This window comes from Arvicanthis niloticus (assembly GCF_011762505.2).
Source record: "Arvicanthis niloticus isolate mArvNil1 chromosome Y unlocalized genomic scaffold, mArvNil1.pat.X SUPER_Y_unloc_2, whole genome shotgun sequence".
Lineage (NCBI taxonomy): Eukaryota > Metazoa > Chordata > Mammalia > Rodentia > Muridae > Arvicanthis > Arvicanthis niloticus.
In genome coordinates this window covers 2,798,088-2,822,934 of record NW_023044979.1, presented here as the reverse complement: position 1 = coordinate 2,822,934, position 24,847 = coordinate 2,798,088, and the positions used below count along the sequence as shown (strand labels likewise).

At 38.1% G+C, this 24,847-nt stretch overlaps 1 pseudogene; it reads right to left on the bottom strand.

Moving 5' to 3' along the window:
• Positions 1-19,859: 19,859 nt before the first annotated feature.
• LOC117695986 (pre-mRNA-splicing factor CWC22 homolog) overlaps positions 19,860-24,847 on the bottom strand; it is an 81,511-nt pseudogene continuing 76,523 nt past the window's right edge.

Here is a 24,847-nt window from a genome sequence, read left to right as displayed (position 1 = left end):
GCTGGGCAAGGAGATAGCAGTCTGGAAGGTGTCAAGGCTAGCTCAGCAGGCAGTCCATTCTTCTTAGCTCAGGTAGCAGGCTCCAAGGCGCCAAGGCTGGTAATGCAATGCCTCTCCTAAGTCTTACAATTGCTTGATCTATTGTGGTAAAAGACTTGCAGGCCTTCTCAGGCCTGGGGGAAGGGCACAACTTTTTTAAAAAAAAATTAATTAACGGTATTATAAGTTTGTTAATGCTGAATCAGAAGTGTAACCCAATACCCAACCTAGATATATAAACTATCTTTGACTGGTGGAGACACGTGAACATTTGCCTCCATGTCCCCCCCTTTTTCTCTCTTTCTCTCTCTCATCACATAGCTTCTCCTCTCCCTCTTCTCCTCCTCTCCTTACTCCTTCTCTTCCTCTCAGTACTCCTTCCCACCTAAGTTCCTTTTACATATCACCCTTCCTGTTAAAATAAAACTTTTCTCTCAAAATACAATTAGAGCATAATTATGCCAATTTGTACCAGTGAGGTACAAGATAGTCCTAACAACCAGTCCATCATTTTGTTGACTAACCAGAACCTCTGTCATCTATCCTAACTAAAACACTTAGTTCTGAACCTGGATTTTTCCTTGGGTTTATTTTGTTCTGGGTGTTTCTCTCCAGTGTTGTGGATAAATCTGATTCTTCAGATTTCTTCTCATGCTCCCATACATTCACCATTTGGACACTGTCCCTAAATCACATAAGATACTGTGCACACATTTGCTATTCAATGCCATGCTATTTTGCAAACCTGGTGCTTTTATATTTTTAACCTTATTCATTCTTTTTCTGTTTTTCTAGACTAAATTTCTCAGTGAAGCCCTTCCTGTGCTGATACTAGATATAGAAACCACATAAGCCATGTGACATATTTTTGTTCAATAAGCACATGCTTTTTTGCTGCTCTTAATCTACATCTTTAATTTTGAAATTCAGCCAAATATAAAGATTGGATTCTATTTCTCCGGACGGCTTATGATCATGTCCTCGATATTATCTGATGCTTCAGTGTCGTTGAATTGCAGGTTCATGATGTTCTTGAACTCTTGTGTTTGTTTTGAAATTTTTGAATAAAAAAGTGTATTATGCCTCTGTGCATGATTATGAATGTGTGTCTCATCTTTGCTATTGTCAGAAGATGGTCTCAGAACTTTTGCTCTTGAGAAGATAGACAGGTGTTGGTCCACATGTATATGTTAGAAATTGACCACCATTATTTAGAAGACCAAAGAGCTTTCAACTCCTGAGCTATATGTCCTGAACTATGCTCTTTATATCTGATCAACATATATATATTACTAATACTTTCATCTGTCTATTTTAACTATTTAAACATGCATTCCCTTTTAGTAAAATTTAATTAATGTTGCTGTTTAAACTGATTCACTTTTTGTTTATGCAAGATGAACACAGAACTGCAGTCAATGTGTAATTCTTTGCAGGAACTTCAGTAAAGAACTATGAGTTCATTCTATCATTTTTGTTTCCTTCTTTATTTTTGTAGCAGAGTGAGGTTCTTTTTTTTTTTATTTTCAGAGTGAGGTTCTTAACATGTATCTTTTGCTGCCCTGAAACTCATTTCATAGACTGTGCTGGCATCCAGCTCAATGACATACACCTGCCTGTACCTCTGTGATTAAAGACATGAGCAAATATACGCAGCTTGCCCATCATTTTTGTAGTTAGTAATTGTTCACAAAATTTTTCAGATTTGTTTCCCCCTGCATATTTCTCTCAATTGCCATTTGTGTTGCAAGATTGTATCCTATTTAAAGGGTTCAGAAGTGCCACAGGTGAACCTTATATTTTAAATTCCTTCTAAACTGACATGGTGATGATATTATAATTCGTGTGTCAACAAATAAGTGGAGGAATCACCTGAATTATATGAGTACATTATCCAGGAAGCATACATTTACTTTGTAGTGATGTCAGTATCAGGCTTTGTGTTGGACACATATATGTGATATTTTAGGATGCAGTGACTTATGATGATGTGCATGTGAACTTCACTGAGGAAGAGTGGAATTTGCTGGATCCTTCCCAGAAGAATCTCTACAAAGATGTGATGCTTGAGACCTACTGGAACCTCACTGCTATAGGTAAGACTGAATTTTCTTTTGCTTCTCAAAATAAGGGAAAAAAATATTTCTTGGTTACTGATGATCATCCCTTATTTCAATAGAGAACAAGTAATATTGAGTTGAGTAAACCAGGTTCATTGCTGTAAAAATTCAGAGTAACTTGAATTTTGCCTAATTCCAATTTCATTTTCTGGTACCTTGGTTTCAGGATATAATTTGGAAGACCATCCTACTGAAGAACAACATCAAACTTCGAGAAGTCATGAAAGGTAATTTTATTGTCTAAGCTGATACAAATATGCCTGTGAGAAAATTTTAATATGATCTGGAAGCTCTAGAGGAAAGCAAGTGTGTAAAACATCTATCCTTTTATTGTAGCTATGATTATAGTATTCTCCCAAAAGTGTGTACCTCCATGTCAGTTATGTGATTTGTGTTTGCAAGGAGTTTCTCTAAGAAAGAAGGGAAGGAATCAACGCCTTAAGAGATTATTTATTTGACTTGTATCTCCATTAGAGCTATGTTGTGTAACTACCAATTTGTATAGTCTCATAATATTTAGATGTTGCACATTGAATAGTGATAAACATGTATCTATAACCTTCTAATAAGCAAATACTTCATGATAAAGTTGGTGATACTCATATTCTTGTAGTGAAATATTTAAGTTTATTGTGAGGTCTCTTTATGAGAGTCAAGAATGTTGTCGTGGAGAAACATTAATCATATCTCCAATGAACAAAAAGTCAATCTATGTGAATTCAATGTGGAAACCTTTTATTTGTTCTTCTTTTTTAATGGGTGTATCAATTGTCAGAATGGATGAAACTATGTGAGCATAGAGATACTAAAAGGACAATGTACCTCTATCTACTTCAGAACAATGAGAAGATATGTAGTATTCTGCCTTTGGTAGACTTTCTCAATATGATAGATGTTTGCAATTAATTGGTTTTCTAACTTTACTGGGAATATCCCCAAAGTCACACTGCAAAAAATCTCTATGGGTGCTAGAAGTTTGTAAATTATTTTGTTAATCCTGGTTCACAGTGCTGCTGTTGTGTGATGCACACTACAGGAATAATGAAGAATGCAATCAGTGTTTTAATGGTCTGAGTTATCACACATTTCTTATGACATGTAAAAAACAACATATAGAAATCTCATATAGATAAAAGATTTTATAAATGTGAGCCAGGTAATAAGTGCTCTTACCATCACAGGTATTTTTGGAGAGGTAAAGAAACCCACAGTGAGCAAGTACAACCATGAACATGAAAGTGATAAAACCTTAAGATCTGAGTGTTCTTTATTATTAGACCAAGTGTAAAATTTATTCATATCGGTAAAATGATTGATCAGGCTAATGAATGTGGTAAAGTTTTCACATGTGCTCATTACTGTTGCAGGCACGGAAGAAGTCATATTGGACAGAAACCACATGAATGTAATCAATGTGGTAAATCCTTTTCACATCACAGTGGTCTCCAATATCATAAAAGAACACATACTGGAGAGAAACCTTATGCATGTAATCAATGTGATAAAGCCTTTTCAGGTCACAGTCATCTCCAAAGACATGAAAGAACAAATACCGGAGAGAAACCTTATGAATGTAATTACTGTGATAAAGCCTTTTCATGTCACAGTAATCTCCAAAGTCACAAAAGAACACATACTGGAGAGAAACCTTATGAATGTAACCAATGTGGTAAAGCCTTTTCATGTCTTAGTACTCTCCGATATCATAAAAGAACACATACCAGAGAGAGACCTTATGAATGTAACCAATGTGGTAAAGCCTTTTCATGTCACAGTACTCTTAAATATCATAAAAGAACACATACTGGAGAGAAGCCATATGAATGTAATCAATGTGGTAAAACCTTTTCAAGTCACATTAGTCTCAAATATCATAAAAGAACACATACTGGAGAGAAACCTTATTTATGTAATCAATGTGGTAAAGCCTTTTCAAGTCACAGTCATCTCCAGAGACATAAAAGAACACATACTGGAGAGAAACCTCATGAATGTAATCAATGTGGTAGAGCCTTTTCACGTCACAGTAGTCTCCAAAGACATAAAAGAACACATACTGGAGAGAAACCCTATGAATGTAATCAATGCGGTAAAGGCTTTTCATGTCAGAGTGGTCTCCAATATCATAAAAGAACACATACTGGAGAGAAACTGAATGTCATGAATGAGGTAAAGCCTTTCCAGGACACAGTCATCTCTGAAAGAAAATGTACAGAGTGAAACCTTATGAATGTAGTCAACATGGTATAGCCTTTGCATGTCACTGTACTCTTCAAACAGTTGAATGAACACACACTTTAGATAAACCTTACAGATGTAATGAATGTGGTAAAGCCTGTGCATATCTCTGTATTCAAAGACATAAAAGAACACAAACTGAGCAAAAACCTTTTGATTGTTCTAAAGTTGGGAAATCATTTACCTGCCACAGTGGTTTCTGAATAAAGAAATGAACACATATGAGAGAGAAACTATCTGAAAGTAATCAACATGTTAAAACCTCTGCATGTCCTAATCATTTTTAAAAGCATGAAAGACTTTATAGTAGAAATAAACTGTGGTGACTTAAGTTTGTTTGACCCTAAAAAGTAGCAATATTAAGAGATGTGCCTTGTGGGAGTAGATGTTAACTTTTTGAAGAAATTGAATTACTAGGGTGGTGATATTTGGAGCTCAGGCCAATACAGAACAGACACTCCTACCACTTGGCTGGAAGACAGTCTCTTCCTGGATGCCTTCACATGAGGATGCAGAACTCTCAGCTCCTTCTCTAGCATCATGGCTGACTGCATGCTGACATTCTTTCTGCTATGATGGCAATGGACTACACATTTGAAAGTGTAAGCCAGGCCCAATTAAATATTTGCCTTTAACACAGTTGCCTTGGTTACAATGTCTCTTTTTAGCAATGGAAATTCTATCTAAGACAGAAGTTGGTCCCGCAGACTTAAGCATTGCTATGATAGGCCTGACCATGGTTTTTGATTTTATTTTATGGAGCAATGTGGATTTTTAGAGTTTGGATCTGTATATACATTAAGTGGAACTTACTGGGCCATCCTAGTCAGAATATGAAACCCGTATGTACTGAGGGTGATTTGAACTTTCTGTATAGTTTTTACGATGTTTTGCTGAAGAATGTTCCTGCCTTTGCTCTTGTCTATGGAGTGTCCATGAAGATAAGATAAAGAGGTTGATGTTCATTGCATTGACAAAGGAAGTCTCATGAAGCCAGCTAAGCCTTTGACCTATGTTTATTCTCATGATGATTTGAGCAAGCATAGTAATCTTAGAAAGAAAAAAATATAAAATGTTAGATCAAAAGAGAAAATCTAACCAGGAAGTTGAATGAAGCTAAATTCTGTGATCAATGATATTAAATGGAATTAAAAGAGCTGTGACATTAAAGCAAGATTCCATCCACCTAAACTTATGGATGTGAAGTTGTATGAAAGACAACTGTATCATGTTAGGCATTATTATTACTTAGTTATTGTTTTCATGTAGACACAAGAGTTACCAGTATCTGTGAAGTTGACAATTGATGGATTGTGATTACTATTCTTGGTTATTATTTTAAGATCCAAAATAAAATACTTGAGTACAGGCATGGAGGTACATGCTTTAAATCCTAGATAAAGGTCAAGCACATCTCTGATTCACATCTTCCTGGTACAGAACACGTTTTAAGTAAGGAAAAGTTTAGGTATGGACAAAGTGTTACGCACGTATTACCCAGCATTCAGGAGACAGAGCCATGCAGATCTGAGTTCAAGGTAAATCTACAGAGCAAGTTCAAGGAAAGCTGAGCTTAGGCAGTGAAGTTGTTGAAAAATAGAAAGCTGGTGATGATGTAATAGATGGGGCCATGTTCCAACCCCAAAAAGCAGAGGAACTCAGCAGCTTTGTCCATGTGGCTCTGGATTTAGAGGAAAGAACAGAAGGGATGACTGAGACAATTGATGCTGGTTGGCTGTAGTTAAAAATAGTGGTGACAAAGAAGAAACCAGCATGACTGAGGTGAAATCTTCTAGCGATTGTTTTCTGAGAGGAGAAAGAAGTTGTATTCCAGAGGTAGCCAATGTTGTCCCTTGTGGTGCAGCTTGACTCAGTCCTGTGTAAGACTCACCCAGGTGACACTGGTTTTAAGGCATGAATATTTCATGCAGTGCAGCTAAGGCTTGGCACCATGAAAGGAGCATGAGAGGAACACAGTGAAGACTGTTTGTCACCAAGAACCCAGCATGTTGAAAATGTCAGTCCTATGGGATGAGCAGAAAGAACAGCAGCAGCAGTTGAGTGGAGTCAAGCAGAACCTAGTGTACTACAGAGAGAAGAGCTGGAGAGAGACCCAGCTTGTTTTGAGGAGCACAGAAGATCATCTGTGGATTCCAGATACTGGAACAAGAAGCTGTAATTTTGAAGTTACTTTGCAGATCCCAAGAGTTTTAGATTCCAGAGCTATGGGATACCTTCTCAGGAAAACTACTTTCAGGAAATAAAATCAGCCAAAGAGAAAGAATTGTGCTGCAGTGAGCAAGGCAGGAAGGAGTTGGAGATCTGAAGAACACTTTGACATCAGACATGGAGATGCAGAGTTTGGAGATTGCCTTGCTGGGTTTTGGTCTTCTTTTGGCCCAGTATTTCCTCACAATGGTGATTAGGAATGGGGACCTATATCCTGTAAATTTGGGTGGATATGATATGCTATTTGCTTTTGAAAGTATAGGGGATTACAGTTACATGATTGAAATGATCTCAGAAGAGACTTTGAACTTTGGAGTTTTAACATTTATGAGACTTCTATAGATGATGGGACTTTTTAATTTGAACCTCATATATTTTGTATTATGCTATTTTTAAATATGGTCTCCATAGAATCATGTGTTTGCACAATCATATGGGGGCCAGGCCGTAGAATGACATAGTATAAATATACTTGGCTCAGGGAGTGTGAAGAAGTTATTATGAGATGTGTCCTAGGAGGAAGTGCATCACTGAAGGCTTTGAAGTTCCTCCCAGTGCTGAATGGGCCCTCCTACTAACTCTCTGGCAGACAGTCTCTTCCTGGCTGCCTTTGGATCAAGATGCAGAACTCTCAGCTTCTTCACCAGCATCATGTTTTCTTGCATGCCTGCCATGCTTTCTGCTATGACATAAAAGGTTTAAATCTCTGAAACTGTAAGCCAGTCCCAATAAAACTGTTGCTTTTTTACAACTTGCCTTGGACATGGTTTTTCTTCATAACAATGAAAATACAAAGACAGAAGCCCTGTGAGTGTATTTAATACAGTTAAGCCTTTGCACAATTCTCTAGTCTTCATTATCATGAAAGAATACATGCTAGAGTTTAATAACACCCCCTGTGACTGAGAACATGCCTCCTGTGACTAAGGACACACCCCCTGAGTCTTAAACTTACCCACTGGGACTCTGGACAGAGTTCTAAACATGCTCCCTGTATCACAGAATATGCCCCCTGAGTCTTATGCATACCCCTTGTTTAAGTTTGTCCCCTGTATCCTTAATCACTCCACATATTTTGTCATAAAGTGGGATTAAATATTGTAACAGAATTATTCATTTTCTATGAGATGACCACTTCTTTTATTTTCTTACACATTAAGCACATTATATTAAACCATTCCTGGATCTCTTTAATGAAGCCTGCCTCACTGATCATGGAGGATGACCTTTTGACGTGTTTTCGATTTTATTTAATATATTTTATTTTATTAAATATTTTTCCATCGGTGGTGTAAAGGGAAAATGGTCTGTAATTCTTTTTTGTAGCTGAGTCTTTATATTGATTGGATATTTGTGTAACCATGGCTTCACAAAATAAAATCAGCTAATGTTTCTTCCTTTTCTATATTTTTGAATACTTTGAGGAGTATACTCATGAACTCCTCTTTGGAAGTCTGGTAAGATTCTACCCTAAAACTCATGGCCCTGGCCTCCATTTGTTGGTGTTTAGGTCTCTTTAAGTCATTTATCTTAGTTTGATTTAACTTTGGTAAGTGGAACCTATTGAGGAGATTAGCCTTTTCTTTTAGAATGTATAATTTAGTGGTGTACAGGCATTTTAAAACTATGTCTTTACCATTCTCTGGCTTTCTTCATTGTCTGTTATTTTGTCACCATTATATTTTAGATTTCATGAATTTGGATATTCTCTATCTTTTAATAAGTGTTTCCATTTTGTCTAATAAAAGGTTCAAAGGACCAACTCAATGTTTCATTAATTTTTTTGTATTCTTCTCTTTCTTTCTTTCTTTTTTTTTTTTTTTTTTTTTTTTTTTTTTTTTTTTTTTTTTTTTTGGTTTTTCGAGACAGGGTTTCTCTGTGTAGCCCTGGCTGTCCTGGAACTCACTCTGTAGACCAGGCTGGCTTCGAACTCAGAAATCCGCCTGCCTCTTCCTCCCAAGTGCTGGGATTAAAGACGTGCACCACCACCGCCTGGCCTGTATTCTTTTTCTATTGTATGGATTTTGGCTCCTGATTTGATGATATATTGATGTCTACTTCTGTTCTCCATTGCCCACTCCCAACTTTCTGTTCTAGAGTTTAAAGCAAACTGTTAAATTGTCAGTGTTGTCATGTAGGGATTTTGTGCTATGAACCTTCATCTTAGAGACAGTTTCGTTTTCTTTTTATTCCATAAGATGTGCTCACAACAGTCTGTAGCTCCAGTTCCTGGAATCTTATATCCTTTTCTAGTCTCTATGAGCACCAGGCACACACATGGTACAGATATGCATGTAAAAATTACTCTCATAAACTAAATGTAATAAAGTCTTGACTCAACCCTTAAAAGTACTTGTCACTCCTGCCATAGACCCAGGTTCAGTTCCCAACACCCACATGGCAGATAATAATCATCTGTACCTCCAGTTTCAAAGGATCCAATCAATGCCCTTTTCTGACCACCATGGCACTGCTTACACATGCTGCACAGATAGATATATGTGCAGGCAAAACACCCACACACATAAAAAAGTAAATAAACCAATTTTTAAATAAAATGAGCCAGACATAGTGGCACACACCTTTAATTCCAGCACTCAGGAAGCAAAGTCAGTCTAGCCGACATACTTAGCCCCAGGACAGCCAAAGGTACTTAGTGAGACCCTGTCTTAGAAACTGATAGATAGATAGATAGATAGATAGATAGATAGATAGATAGATAGATGGCACTTGTTGAGGCTAAACACAATCTTTTGTTCAATCATCCACATACATGTGAGTATAAATAAGTGTCCATTTCCACCCTTCACTTTCTCTTCCATTTTAAATTATTCTTTATTTACTCTTTGTTCTAGAGATCAACCTGAGGACCTTAGACAAGTTTGCTACTAGTGAGCTACATTCTTAGTGCAAGCCCTGTTTTTTCCCTTTTCATTTTTGTGATTTAAAACAAATGCAAAAACAACTTTTATGGAGAGGAGTGATAGCTCAGTTGGTAAAGTGTTTGCCCTGCAAGTATGAGGACCTGAGTAGTATCCCCAGGACACATGTGAAGAGCATACAGTGCCTATGTGGGAAAATCAGAAGACTGGTAATGAGGAGAGATGACCCTGTAATTTGGAGTACTTGCTGCACTTCCAGAGGACCCAAGTTGGGTGTCTTAAAACAAAACAAAACAAAACAAAGCAAAGCAAAACAGAAAAGCTGGGCATGGTAGCAGCCACACACCTGTAATCCCAGAAGTGTGGAGACTAAGACAAGCAGTTCCCTGGGGCTAACTAAGCAGCCAGCCAGTCCTACATGATGAGTTCCAGGCCACTGAGAGCATACGTTTCTATGTATGTATGGGTGCATGGGCTTAGATAATATATAAAATATGTATATGCACACACATATACAATACACACACATCATATATGTGCAGATGCAGGAGACAAGAGCATTAGTTCCCCTTGAATTGGAGTGACAGGCAATTGTGGGTTGTCCAATGTGAGTGCTGAACCCTTGGGACCTCTGGAGGAGCAACAAGTGCTCTAACTGCTGAGCCGTCTCTCCAACTGCCTTATCTTCTTGTGTCTTTGGGTTTGCTTACTGAGGAATGGGCAATTTACCAATGACTATAGGGCTGAAAAAAAGTGTTCCTCTCCCAGCAACTAGTAACTGCCTATAGATCCTCAAATAGGGGCAGTTCGTTGTGAGCTCCTCCTCCTCTTGCTTGTTTACCCCAGAATCTTTGTTTTTGTGCTTTGTATGTGCCTGGTGCTGACAGAGGTCAAAAGAGGGCATTAGATTCCCTGGCACTGGAGTTACAGACAATTGTCAGCTACCATGTGGGTGTTTCAGCTGATCTCAGTTCCTCTTGAAGTGCTCTAACTGCTGAGCCATCTATCCAATACTTTTCAGATATTTTAAGTATTTAAATCTTGGGAAGCTGAACACTGTTGTAGCACACACCTGAAGCAGGGACATCATGAGTTTGAGGCCAACCTGGAGCTACATAATGAGACCTAATTCTACATAATAGTGTAAGAAGTTGAACACTCTATTTAAACTTTACTAAATTAGTTGTATATCTTCTAATGTTAGAAAAACATTGACATGGTATTTACTCACTGATAAGTGGATGTTAGTCCTAAAGCTTAAAATAGCCAAGATTCAACTAACTGACTACATAAAGCTCAGGAAGAAGGATGATCAAGTGTGGATGCCTCGGTCCTTCTTGGAAGGAGTGACAGAATGCTCAAGAGAGCAAATAAAGTGACAAAGTATGGGACAGAAAGTCAAGGAGGGCTGGGTGGTGGTGGCGCACACCTTTAATCCCAGCACTTGGGAGGCAGAGGCAAGCAGATTTCTGAGTTCGAGGCCAGCCTGGTCTACAGAGTGAGTTCCAGGACAGCCAGGACTACACAGAGAAACCCTGTCTCGAAAAACCAAAAAAAAAAAAAAAAGAAAGAAAGAAAGTCAAGGAGGGGCCATCGGGAGACCACTCTACCTTGATATCTGTCCCATGTGCAGTCACCAAAGATAGACGCCAATATGGAAGTACATGCTAACAGAAGTCTGATGCAGCTGTCTCCTCGAAGGTCCCCCAGAGTGTGACATATCCAGAGGTGGATGCTCTCAGCTACCCATTGTTCTGATCAAGGGTACCCATTGAAGAAGTTAGAGGACTGAATGAGCTGAAAGGGTTGGTGGCCCCAAGAGGTGAGCAACAGTGCCAGCCAACCAGAGCTCCCCAGGGTCTAAACCACCAGCCTGGGAGCACAAAGGGAGGCACCCATAACTTCAGCTCTATACTTAGGGGAAGATGGCCTTGTCAGGCATGGCTGAGAGAGGAGATTTCTGGTCCCATGAAGGCTGAACACTGAGTGGGGAGGAATTTCAGGGTGGGGAGGGGGAAGTGGGGGTAGGTGGGGGCACACCCTTGTGGAGGCAGGAGTGGGGATGGGATAGAGGGTTCCTGGGTGGTGGGGGGAATGGGATGAGGGGATAAAATCTGAAATGTATTTTAAAGAAATAAAAAATAAATTAAAAAATTTAAAAAAAAGAAAAAGATTGATTCAACTGTCTAGGCATCTGATGTCACTGGGTTTGTAACATGGTATAATTTTGTTATTTACCACAGTCTTATTTTGGAAAACTTACCATGTGAATATCTATCAACAGAAATCATTGGAAGCGAAACATCAAAGTAGTTTATCCTCTAATCCCAGCCACACAGGTCACTGGTGGGGTGATGGTATACCAGTTCAAGATCAACCTAAGCAACTTACAAAACCCCAAAGGGAAGGAATATTTATCATAGTTTCAACTCTCTTGTGTTCCTGTTAGCATGAAACCCAACCCCACTTGTAGAAATTACATAGCAATCAAGTTACTACAGCTACCTCCTTATTGAGCCTCTTCATCCTCCAAAGAAAATAACAGCAAATCTGACAAGAATCTTTTACAGCACTGCCATTATCTATGTGACCTCACAGTCTGTTAATAATGACAAGTAAATTGTAGCTTTATAGGAAATGTCTTTTAAGTCACTTACCAATGAACTTTACACAGTTATTATCAATGAAATCCTTAGAGGGAAATAGTCAGTATGGAGCCTTAAGCTGTAGAATACACATTCTGAGATAAGTTCCTTACCTAGTGTCCATGGAGAGGAGCAAAACTCTATTCCAACCCCTGCTGTTACTGATATTAGCAGCAATCAAAACTTTGATTACTAATCCATCATTACTTCCTCTCAAACTGCTCATTTTTCATCTTTTAAAGCTTTAGGAGTGTTGTCCAGCTGTGATACCTCATGGCAGTACCTCATTAGCCATCAGGCTCAGGGCAGAAGGTACCTAATACAGACTACAGAACAAAAATGTCACACATAAGTCAGGGCAGACTAGTATGAGACCTTAAACAGCAAACGGGTAAAGAAGACATGAGGACAGCCTGAATGGCAGCAAAAATTGTTGTTTCTAATTCCAAATTAAATACTATTGGCTCAAGGAATCAGAAGATTTATGTTTGTCTTTGTGTCCTTACTTGTTCCTAGCATGTGAGTTTCCTTTAAAAACATATTTTGGGGGCTAGAGAGGTGGCTTCAGTGGTGAACATCACTGACTGCTCTTCCAAAAGACCTAGATTCAGTTTTCAGGATCCACATAGTGACTCACAACCATTTGTAACTCCAGTTCCAGCATATCTAACACCTTCTTCTGATCTTCATAGGCACATGGTACACATACATACATGTAGGCAAAACACTCATACATATAAAACAAATCTACAAACCCATAACCACAACCAACCCATGTGAGAAAACAACTACCAACAACAAACCAATCCTTCCCCTGCCTCTCAGGCCTTGGCATTTCTATACCCTCAGAAAAGTTCGCAGTTTCCCAAACATCATACAACTGAAGAAGTTACCTGCAGTTTGCAAAATCACGACCCTGCTATAGTAAGAGTCAAATCACAGTCAGCTGCTGTGGACAATCTGAGGCAGCTCCATATCCCTGGACACCTGGGATTAAAGTGAAAGCACATTCTTATAATATTTCTGTGTTTTTTCAAAGAAATCCAGCCAGGCAGTGGTGGCACACGCCTTTAATCCCAGCACTTGGGAGGCAGAGGAAGGCAGATTTCTGAGTTCCAGGCCAGGCTGGTCTACAGAGTGATTTCCAGGACAGCCAGGGCTACACAGAGAAACCCTGTCTCGAAAAACAAAACAAACAAACAAAACAAAACAAAACAAAAACAAACAAACAAAAAAAAAACAAAAGGAATCCAAATTCCAAAATTCTTCCTACAGAGAAATGCTGTAGTTAACTGAGGTTATAAACCAAATGTACGTGTAAAAAATATTTACAGAACATTTTACCCTACCACAAAGAATATGCCTTCTTCTGTACACCTCATGAAACGTTGTCTAAAATTGATCACATATTTGGAAACAAAGCAAATCTTAACAGATACAAGAAAGTTAAAACAATTCCCTGAATCTAATCAGACCACTATAGATTAAAGCTGGATACCAACAAAAACTTACAAATTCACTGAAATTGAACAACCTTCTATTAATTAAAAAAAATCGGTCAAGAGAGAAATCAATGACTTTCTAGATTCAATGAAAATGAATATACAATATGTGCAAGCTTATGGGGACACAATGAAAGCTGTTCCAAGATCCAAATTTATACTAATAACTTAACAGCACACCTGAAAGCTTAAACCAAAAGAAGAAATCACACACAGGCAGAATACGTAACAAGAAATATTCAAATTGAGGGTTGAAATAAATAAAATACAAACAATACAATAAAAATAATCAAGGAAACAAAGAGGATTTCTCAGTCTTACTGATTTTTCTCAAAGAAAAAACTCCCCCATAAAACCAGTCAGTCTACCCCAAAACATACAGGAAAACAGAAAATGAAAACTAAAAATAATGGAGACAGAAGGCTCAGGAGATGTGAAAGCACATCATTTTTAAGCTTCATTTGTTATTTTTAGTTCAGGATGCTTCAGAGTTCAAAGAGAAGGTTTCTCTTTCTTGAAGACACATATTTAAAATCACATATAATGGCTTTTAGTTGAGCCAAGTGCCTCGCTGCCTTTACCACACACAGGATTATTAGATCCTCCTTAAAATTGACTTCAGAGCTTTTTTGAGGAGGTCTGAGGAGCCCAAGACCTCTGATAAAATACTTTGTACAAAAGAGCCTGCCTGCTTTTTCCTTATTTCCACAACAGCAGTGTGTGTGCAATTTTTTTGCAACCTACTTTTAATAAGCATTCAACCTCTCCTCTAGCCCACCATCCAGCAGAGGCAGTGGAAGACAAAATTTACTAGGATATAGGGAAAGAGGACCTGTTCAGGGAGGGATCTTGATTTTTTTGGCAGCAGTTCAGTACAGTAGCAAACACCAAACACTGTGCAGCAGGGGCTTCACAGGCGAGAAAAGCAGGAGCATAGTGGAAACCTTGTGGCAGTGGCTGTGCAGACTCAGGAACTCCTGCTCAGGCTGCAACAATGCTCCCTGGCTCTGATGCACAGCAGCTTATCCTGCTGGCTGGAGACCTGGCTCTCCCAGTGCCTGCCTTGCCTGGTTACAAGAGGAGGGACAACTATGCCCAAGCTGAGCCAGCAGGGGAAAAGTGCCTGTGGAGGACCTGCAGGGACAAACTCAGTCAGCCTCATTAGAGCAAAGTGTCCATCGTGTTTTCTTCCTGTAAGTATGGCACCCCGAGCCCATTTGCTTTCATTCCATGACTTAATTTGAATGGCTTGTATTTTCCTTCATATTTTTTTTTTTAGTTTTTTCTCTCTGTTTGTTTTCTTTCTTTCTTTCCTTCCTTCTTTCTTTCTTTCCTTCCTTCTTTCTTTCTCTCTCTCTTTCTTTCTTTCTTTCATTTTTTCTTTCTTTCAACTAAGCTAAAGAACCAGCAATTTGATATTTTTAACCTAATATTTGTTTTGGTTTGTGTCATGCATACTTGCACATTAAATTTTTTTCTTAAATGTGTCACACTTTAATAAGATACAATAGTTTAGCTCAATCTGTGATCTGGGGTTTTTCAAGGCAGGGTAATGTTGGGCGAGGGAAAGGGGCTCACCTCTAACTCCTGAAGGTTGTGCTTCAAACTTAAAATGTTTATTAATTTCCAAAGTTTTGTCAGTGTATGTGCATGTGTCTGTGCAATATGTGCCACAATTTTCAGTTCTTAGTTTCTACCATGGGTTCCAGGGGTTGAACTCAGGTAATCATACTAGTCCAGCAAGTACTTTTACCTGCTGAGTACCTCGCTGCTATTGCACAAGTGTGTGTGTGTGTGTGTCTGTGTGTGTGTGTGTGTGTGAGAGAGAGAGAGAGAGAGAGACAGAGAGACAGAGAGAGAGCATGCACGCACATGTGTAATTTTCATATATGTATTTACTGTATATCAGGCCTATTTCTGCCTCTCAATAGCATTATCCATCCTTTTCTCACCTCTTCTTATCATTTCTTTTATCTCTCAGGACAGTTTTACTTTGTTCATGTCATAGAGACATTCATATTTTTATACATCTGTATAAAATGGAGGAATACACACACACACACACTGAGTGAAACAAACTTAAAATTAAAAAATAAAAGCATGCAGTCTTTTTGTTCAGTAATCAGTATTCATTAGCATATGCTTTTCTTTAATTTTTTATACAATTTATATATAAAATTAATGGGCAATCATCTTGAAATTTTTCCGTAATGCTGATAATAGCTTTCTTGATGATATCCTTGGGGTTTTCTTAAATCTTATTATGCTATCTGCAGATAAAAAGGGGTTACTGTGCCTTTTTTATTCTTATAACTTTATAAGTATCAACAAAATCCTTCAATAGAGTATTGTACGATAGACTATGGCCCAATGTCAACTTTTAATTCCTACTAGTGACAGGTCTTAAATATCACATTTCTCCATTCTGACAACAGCAGTATGCTGTCTATAAGGGTGAGCTCCACATAGGAGGTTCAGTGGTCACACTCAACAAATAGAGAAACAGAAGAGTGGTGTTGTTGCGAACCCTGCTGGCCAAAGATAGTTTACTTGTCCTTAAGAAATGAGCATATGGATATCAAGTATGGGGTGCCACCTTGTGGAAGTAAGAATTTAGTGCACCTGACCTGTGTCTCTTCCCACAGTTGCCATCAAGTCCAAGAGTTGGAGGAGACCTGAATCACCCTTACCACAGGCACTCCTCTCTCAAAAGAAACCCAGCCTTGGTTTTAAGGAAATGGACACTTGATTTCTAGTGAGAATTGTGTGCAAACCTCAATGTGGCAAAAGTTCAAAGGACTTTCAGACTCATAAAAATGCTGAAGGCACTGAACACCATTAAACAATTCAGGTCAGTGTCTTCTGTCTAGTCCAATGGAAGAAAGCCTCGAAATACCAAGGTAAAAATTCTTAACCTATCAGTCATGTCAGATGTCGTGAATCATCTAACCTAACAGCATGTTTTATAAAATGCCACAGTAGGCAATTAATTGTTTGTGGTTGTGGGATACGAAGAAGAAAGTGCCTGTCATGTTGGTGGCCTACTGTTAGTTCAAGAGCCCAAGCAGGAGGGCAGAAGCAGGTAAATGTCAGGGAGTAGAACATCCTAGTTTACATACAGAGTTCCAGGCTAAATACAAACAGAAACAAACCTTCCATTACCAAATGCAATTTTCAGTAATTGACACCAAAATGACCGTGTCATTGCGGATGTGTGTCCATTCTTAGTGCAAAAACGTAAGATCAAACTTTATCATGCCAACATTTATGAAAAAATAAACTGGAGACACCAGGCAGACTAGAACAGCAGTAATGGTGCTGGAGAGATAGCTCAGCAGTTAAGAGTACTGGCAGCTGTACCAGAGGTCCTGAGTTCAAATCCCAGGAACCACATGGCAGCTTACAACCATCTACAGTGAGACCTGGCGCCCTCTTCTGGCTTGCATGCATGCATGCAGACAGAATGAAGTATATGTAATAAATCCTAAATAAAGTAGGGATAAAGAGATGGCTTAGTGACTGCTCTTGCAGAGGTCCTGAGTCCCAGCAGTCACGTGGTGGCTCACAACCATTTGTAGTGGGATCTGATGCCCTCTTCTGGTGTGTCTGAGACAGCTACCGTGTACTCACATACATAAAATATGTAAACAATGGAAAAATAACTAAAGTAAAAATAGATTTGGAAAGCTATATGTATCTAACTTAGAAAGTACAACTACTGCTATCCTACATAGATATCCAGGGTGGGTCCTACAGTGTCCTTCTATTTCTCATAGTCTACCTCTTCAATAGCTGAAATCAGTCTCACCTATAAAATAACTTCAAGTAAGTTATATATGCAACATTGTCATTTAAGCCTAGAATGAGTAACATGTTTAAGGACTTCATAGAGATTTTTTTTCAGTATGTAGCTTTTGGCAAGAAGTGCTATTTCTCTTCCTACTTTGCATTTTTTTAAAGATAGGATGTCTTGTGTGTTGGAGAGATGAATCAGCAGTTGAGAATACTGACTGACTCCTTTTTCAGAGATACTGAGTTTGATTTCCAGCAACCTTATGGTGGCTCATCACCATCTGTAATGGCATCTAATACCCTCTCCTGGTGTGTAAGTAGACAGTTATAGCATCCTCATATAAGTGAAAAAAATAAGTCTCTAAAAAAAGTGTCACTTCTCTATCTGACCAGCAGACAGGAACAATGCAAACTCGGAGTTCTTCTCAATGCAGTTTATTCAGGATCACTCACATCCTCTCACTCTGGAAGCCCCTCTCCTCCAGCCCCTTAACGGCCATCCTTTTATGCACCTGCCATGTGTATTTCATACAGCATCTGGTTCTATCTGTGCCTATGCAAGGCAGGGAGCAAATAGTGGCCATGGAATACTTTCACCAAAGATATGTTCCCAGACAACCTATAAGGTAAGACAGATTTTTGGGGGGGTTGTTGTTGTTGTTGGCATATCTACCTATATCAAACCCTGCCCGTGAATGATACATTCAGAAATCAGAGAAAGGCAACATATCTGCAAAATTTAGAGCTATAGATGGTATTCAGCTGCTTGTTGCACTAAAACTAAGAGATTGTCTCTGATTACCAAGTTCTAGAGTTTTGTTTTTGTTTCTGTTTTGGTTATTCTCGTTAAAGGAAATTGATTTGGTATGGATTAGAATTGTGAATCTCTTGTGTTCTTGATCCATGTCCACTGTCATTACATTTAGCAAGCAAGGACATTTCAGACTCCCTAGTATCTGCATTTATATCTTCAGTAAAATACAAACAATGTAATTAACAATTCTGGTCCCTGACTCTTCTTGTTTCTGTAGGATCCACTGCTGTAGTTTTCTCCAATCTTTCCACAGTCTACTACACAGACTACTGAGACATGCACAGAAGACTGTTGAAATTGTTTTGAACTTCATCCCGAGTGCTGGGATTAAAGGCGTGCACCATCAATCATTGATTTTCATTGGTTATGAATTAGTATTGATGATTATTGATTATCATTTATTGATTATTGGTCATTGATTGGTACTGATTATTGATCGGCATTGATTATTGATCATTATTCCATCAAGATCATCCCCCTGCCTTTGCCTCCCAGGTGCTGGGATTAAAGGTGTGTGCCACCACTGCCCAGCTACCTAAAATTACTTCTTAAGTACACCAGTGCCCTAATACAAAGGGTCATTCTTCAGTCACAGGGTCCTGAGTTAAAGGTCCCAGAGGATGAAAAAGAGAAAAAGCAGTAGGTAAAATGTGTAAAAGTTGTAGTGGGGAGGTCTGGCAGAAACCAAGTTTTATGCTAAGTAAAGCTTTTAAGAATAGCATCTTGTTAATCCCAGCCCTTGGGAGGTAGAGGAAGGCAGATTTCTGAGTTCGAGGCCAGCCTGGTATGGACAGGACATATATTCCAGGACAGCCAAGACTACACAGAGAAACCCTGTCCTGAAAAAATGAAGAAAAAGAACAGCATCTTGTATACTACTTACAGAAGAAATGGGAGACCTCTAAGAAGCCGGCAGAAACCATCACATGACATGACAAACTTGGGAGGAGTCACACAAACAATGCTGTGGAAGGAGAATGTACCTCATCTCAAGAACATTCCTGACCAAGCCTATGGTGGCCTTAAGACTGATAACCACAGCCCCATATGGTAGAAAGAGTTGGGTTCTGGGGACATAACATGTCATGAAGGCCCTGCCCCAGACCATCACCAGCTCTCCCAAGGATATTCCTGGCTTTACAAAAGGACTCTATTTTATCCTCAATCCATTGGGGCCTCAGGATGAGCTCCTCAGGCCCAGGCTCCAGACTGTTATTGGATCTGCCAAGTGTGTTCCTGGGTTTGAGTAGGACTCTGTACATGAGGACCTCATGGAAAGCCTTGCTTGATAAGGTTAGCCCCCCGTACATCAGTGTTTCTCTCTCTCTCTCTCTCTCTCTCTCTCTCTCTCTCTCTCTCTCTCTCTCTCTCTCTCTCTCTCTCTCTGTCTCTCTCTTTCTCTCTTTTTTCTCTTTCTCTTTCTTTCTTTCTCTCTCTCTGTCTCTCTTTTTCTTTTTCTATCTATTTCTCTCTTTCTCTGTCTCTCTCTTTTTTCTCTCTTTCTCTTTTTTCTTTTTTCTCTTGTTCTTTCTTTTTCTCTCTTTCTCTTTCTCTTTCTCTTTCTCTCTTTTTCTCTCTCTGTCTCTCTTTTTCTTTGTCTATTTCTTTCTCTGTCTCTCTCTTTCTCTCTATCTCTCTCTTTCCCTCTCTTTCTCTCTTTCTCTCTCTCTATTTTTCTGTCTCTCTCTGTCTCTCCCCTCACTCTCTCTCTCCTTTTTAGTTGATTTGTATTTGCCACCCAAATATTGTCCAACTCTCTGTTCCCCCTCCCAGAGTTCTTTATCTTATCCCCCCTCCCCTTTGCTTTTGAGAGTGTGCTCCATCACCCCCACTTACACTCCTCTCATCCACCCACCACCACCTCACCTCTCTGGGGCATCAAGTCTCTACATAATCAAGTGTATTGTAAATCTCAACATATGACTAGTTAATATTAACTTTAAATTTCAATAAAGGACTAGTTAAAATTATTGGAAATTTCAGTATAGGACTAGTTAATATTAAGTTGTAAATTTCAATGTAGGACTAGTTCATATTAAATTGGAAATTCCAATATAGGACTAGTCAACATTAAAAAGTGAGCCACAATGTGGTTGCTGGGAATTGAACTCAGGACCTTTGGAAGAGCAGTCAGTGCTCTTACCCACTGAGTCACCTCTCCAGCCCCTAAAATGCAAATTTCAATAAAGGACTAGTTAATATTGGATAGGAAATTTCAATATAGGACTAGTTAATATTAAATTGTAAATTTCAATAAAGGACTAGACAAAAATAATTGGAAATTTAAACATAGAATGAGTTAAAAAATAATTGGAAATTTTAGTGTAGGACTAGTTAACATTAAAATGTAAATTTCAATATAGAACTAGTTAATATTAAATTGTAAATTTAAATATAGCCTTGCATATTATTAAATTGTAAATTTCAATATAGGATTAGTTAATATTAAATTGGAAATATTAAAGAATATTATATTTCAATATAGTACTAGTTAACACTAAATTGGATATTTCAATATAGGACTAGATAAGATTAAATTGTATATTTCAATATAGGACTAGTTAAGATTACATTGTAAATTTTATTATAGGCCTAGTTAATATTAAATTGGAATTTTCAATGTTGGACTAATTAACATTCAATTAGAAATTTCGATACAGTATTAGTTAACATAAAATTGTTAATTTCAATATAGGACTTGTTAAAAATAATTGGAAATTATATATAGAACTACTTAATTTTAAATTGAAAAATTCAATATAAGACTAGTTAACATTAAATTGGAAATTTCAATACAGGAGTAGTTAATGTTAAAATGCAGATTTCAATATAGGACTACTTAATAATAAATGGAATTTTCAATATAGAACTAGTTAAAATAAAATTGAAAATTGCAATCTAGGACTAGTTAACATGGAATTGTAAATTTCAATACAGGACTAGTTAACATAGAATTGAAAATGGCACTCTAGGAATAATTATCATGGAATTGGAAATTGCAATCTAGGACTAGTTAACATTAAATTGTAAATTTAAATATATGATTAGTTAACATTAAATTGTAAAGTGCAATGTAGTACTAGTTAACATGAAATTGTAAATTTCAATATAGACTAGTTAACAAAGAATTGTAAATTGCAACATAGGGTTAGTCAACTTGGAATTGGAAATTTCAATCTAGGACTAGTTAACATTATAGGATTAGTTAACATTAAATTGAAAATTGCATTCTAAAATTAGTTAACATGGAATTGTAAATTTCAATATAGGACTAGTTAACAGGAAATTGTAAATTTCAATATAGGAATATTTAACTTGGAATGGGAAATTGTAATCTAGGACTCGTTAACATTAAGTTGTAAATTTCAATATAGGACTAGATATATAGAACCACTACAACAGTAGAGTCGTCCTCTCACATTGGATCATTTCTCTTGGGCAAAGAACAAAGCTTTCTTCTTCCTGGAATAGATACATATTCTGCTTATGATTTTGACTTTCATGCACACATTGCTTCTCCCAAATCCACGATCCATGGACATACTGAGTGCCTCATTCACCACAATCACACTCCACACAGTATTGCTTCTGACCAAGGAACTCATTTCACAGCAGAGAAGTGAGACAGTGGGCCAACTGTCATGGATTCTAATGGTATTAATTAGTATTAATACCATATTCCTTGTTACCCTGAAGGTGCTGAACTGATAGCAAAATAGAATGACCTTTAGAAGACACTTTTACACAGCCAATTACGGGACAGCCACCTGGAGAGCTGGACAGGGTCCTAGGCTGTATGTATTTTGAATCAGCTTCCAGTATTTGGTACAGTTTCTCTCACAGCCAAGATCCACAGTTTCAGGAATCAAGGTTTTGGAAATCTGTGTGAAGGTCGCATGCCACAAGTCTCCGTGGAACTCAGCTCAAAATGCAGGGCTCCCTTTATCAGAAGGTCTTCCATTTCTTTCTTTTATTTATCATTTATCTTTCTTTCTTTCTTTCTTTCTTTCTTTCTTTCTTTCTTTCTTTCTTTCTTTCTTTCTTTTAGGGATTCCATTACTCTGTCTCAAATTTTCTAGACAATATCCCTGAACACAGGTGGCTGCCCTTATCAAAAGAATGTCCCTGTGTGGAGCTACTTAAACTCAAGCATACAAGTTCCATTCTGGCTTTCCTGCCCATATGATAAGTATGTATACTATTATGACCAATAAATCCTTTCCACCTGTATCCTTAAAAGCCCTCATACATCTTATTTCTGGAACAATAAAGTAGAACTGACTCACTGTGCTGGTCTCCGGAGTTAATTTTATAATACTCACAGCCATCTCAAGCCAGATTGCTGTGGCTGCTCCCTTTTCCTCACTGTTTGGTAGCTAACAACCACCCAAGAATAAAGAAGACCCACACCAAAGCTACCACCCTTAGTGTCCCAGTAGGAAAAATGTCAATGTGTTTTACATTCCTGTGTTTAGCCTTTCCCATTCATCAGTTTTCTCAAAAATTCTCCTGGCTTTCCATGAAACCATCACTAGTGATGCTGGACAAGATGAATATGAGTGGGCTGGCACTGCAGTCACCTTTGAGAGGATAGCTGTACTTTTTGGTGTTTGTACAATGGATCCTTCTAGATTGTTAAACTGACCGAAGGGGTGATATAGAAAGAGCAGCAGTTATGGTGCCTCAGAGAAGAGTCCTTCTAAGGGGACAAAGTAAAACAAAATAGATGACAAAGATTCTCCAAATAAGACAGTCATGGAAGGCAGCACACATGGAAGGATTCTGTTATATGAGTCGGGTGACATCCACAATACACAAAAGCCAGACTGTTAGAACCATCATAATTTCTATTTAGGATATAGTTGAGAACATAATTAGGGCAGCATTAAGCTTATTATAGGAAGAAAATAGGCAAGAGTACCACCTAAAAACCAACGTCATGCTTTGTATTGGGTGTTAGAAGACTGATACTTTTGGCCTTCTTGTAAGGCTGTGCCCTTCCCCCAGCCTTGAGCAGGCCTGAGAGACCTTGTTTACCACAACAGACCAAGTGATAGGATCTAGGTGGAGTTACCCTCCTTAGCTTCACAGAACATAGAAGCAGAACTGCTCCTGGACTTGCCTTGAGATATCTCTGGCCATGACCAGGAATGGATTATAGATTATCCCACCCATCTTCAGCTGAAACAGGAGGGGTTTTAGGTTGGGCCTCCCCCATTTAAATTGAGAGCTGAACATTAAAGCTTAGAACCTTGATCACAGAACTTTGTCTTGGCTTCATCTCTTCTCACCCTCCTTCCCTTTTCATTTCCAGCCCCCTTTCAGGTGAACTTAGTTGATTCGTGGCCGCAGGCAGCTACATAAGGCCAGCACTTCAGTGAAAAAATATTGAGGAATTTTGGACAACCCATTACAAGTTTATATTCAACCACTGATTCTCTTCTATTACAATCTAGTGTAATATATGAAGAATTAAATTTTGAGGAAATACTCCTAGCATCATTATTAATATGGGCTATGTTTTATAAGGAGAAATGTGCATCTATTATGAGTTGGACAATATTCCATAACCCTCCACAAAAGGATATAACTTGAGCCAGCTGTTTTCTTCATCAGAACCCTGCATGAAGAGCAGGTACATGCTGCTCCTACATCACATTTAAATCAGGGAGTAGGCATGGTTACTGTAGTGAAGGACACAGTCTATTAGTGAGAAGTTCTCTTTGATAGTGAGATGGTGTTCTATATTTGGTAAATATAGCTTTTAGACTTGGCCTCAGTATTTAATAAGGTTGTTCAATTTTCCTCAGCTGTATGCAGACCCTGGCATGCTGAAGTAAGCAAAGGGCTTTTCTTTCATCTGGAATATTGAGAATCATTTATATATGACAAAGAGAATCAAGAGTGAGAATTTATTTTCTAAATCACATTTCACAAAATCAAACATAATTTTTGAGGACTCTTGTCCCATCACTTGCTAAAGGGACACACTGCATTTTGAAAGTGATCATACTTTACATATGCCTGCTTAAGATTTCACGTTTGTTTAGCAAAATCAACTTCTGTTGACCTGTTAAGGTCTGTTGAAATTTCATGTCTCGGTTATCACTTGATCTTCTGAGGAATCTCTGTATCTTCAAGCTTTTCTTTGTACTATTTTTCTCTTAGTGAACATTACTCAATATCCTTGCATGGGCTGAGTCTGACTTCCCATAGAAGCTCTGAGGGAATCATCCCTGTATTCTGACTCTCCTCAATGTAGACTGGACACAGGATAGGATAAAACTTATATTACAGCCAGTTTGTCATAAATGTTGATCTGAAGACAGATACTTTATCCCATATGTATTTCCCCAATTTTTTATGATCTAAGTGCCTTAAATACCTCATTTATTCCTTCAGAACTTCCAACGGCTGTGTATGCTTTCTTTTCTTCTCATTTGGGGAATTTCCATTGTATTCTATACATAACTTTTTAATTGAAACCATTTGCATCTTTAGATCATTCTAATACTTTATAAATATTAATACCATAACATACAATAGGGTTAACAAAAAATTCACAATCTATTGTGAGAATATTTAT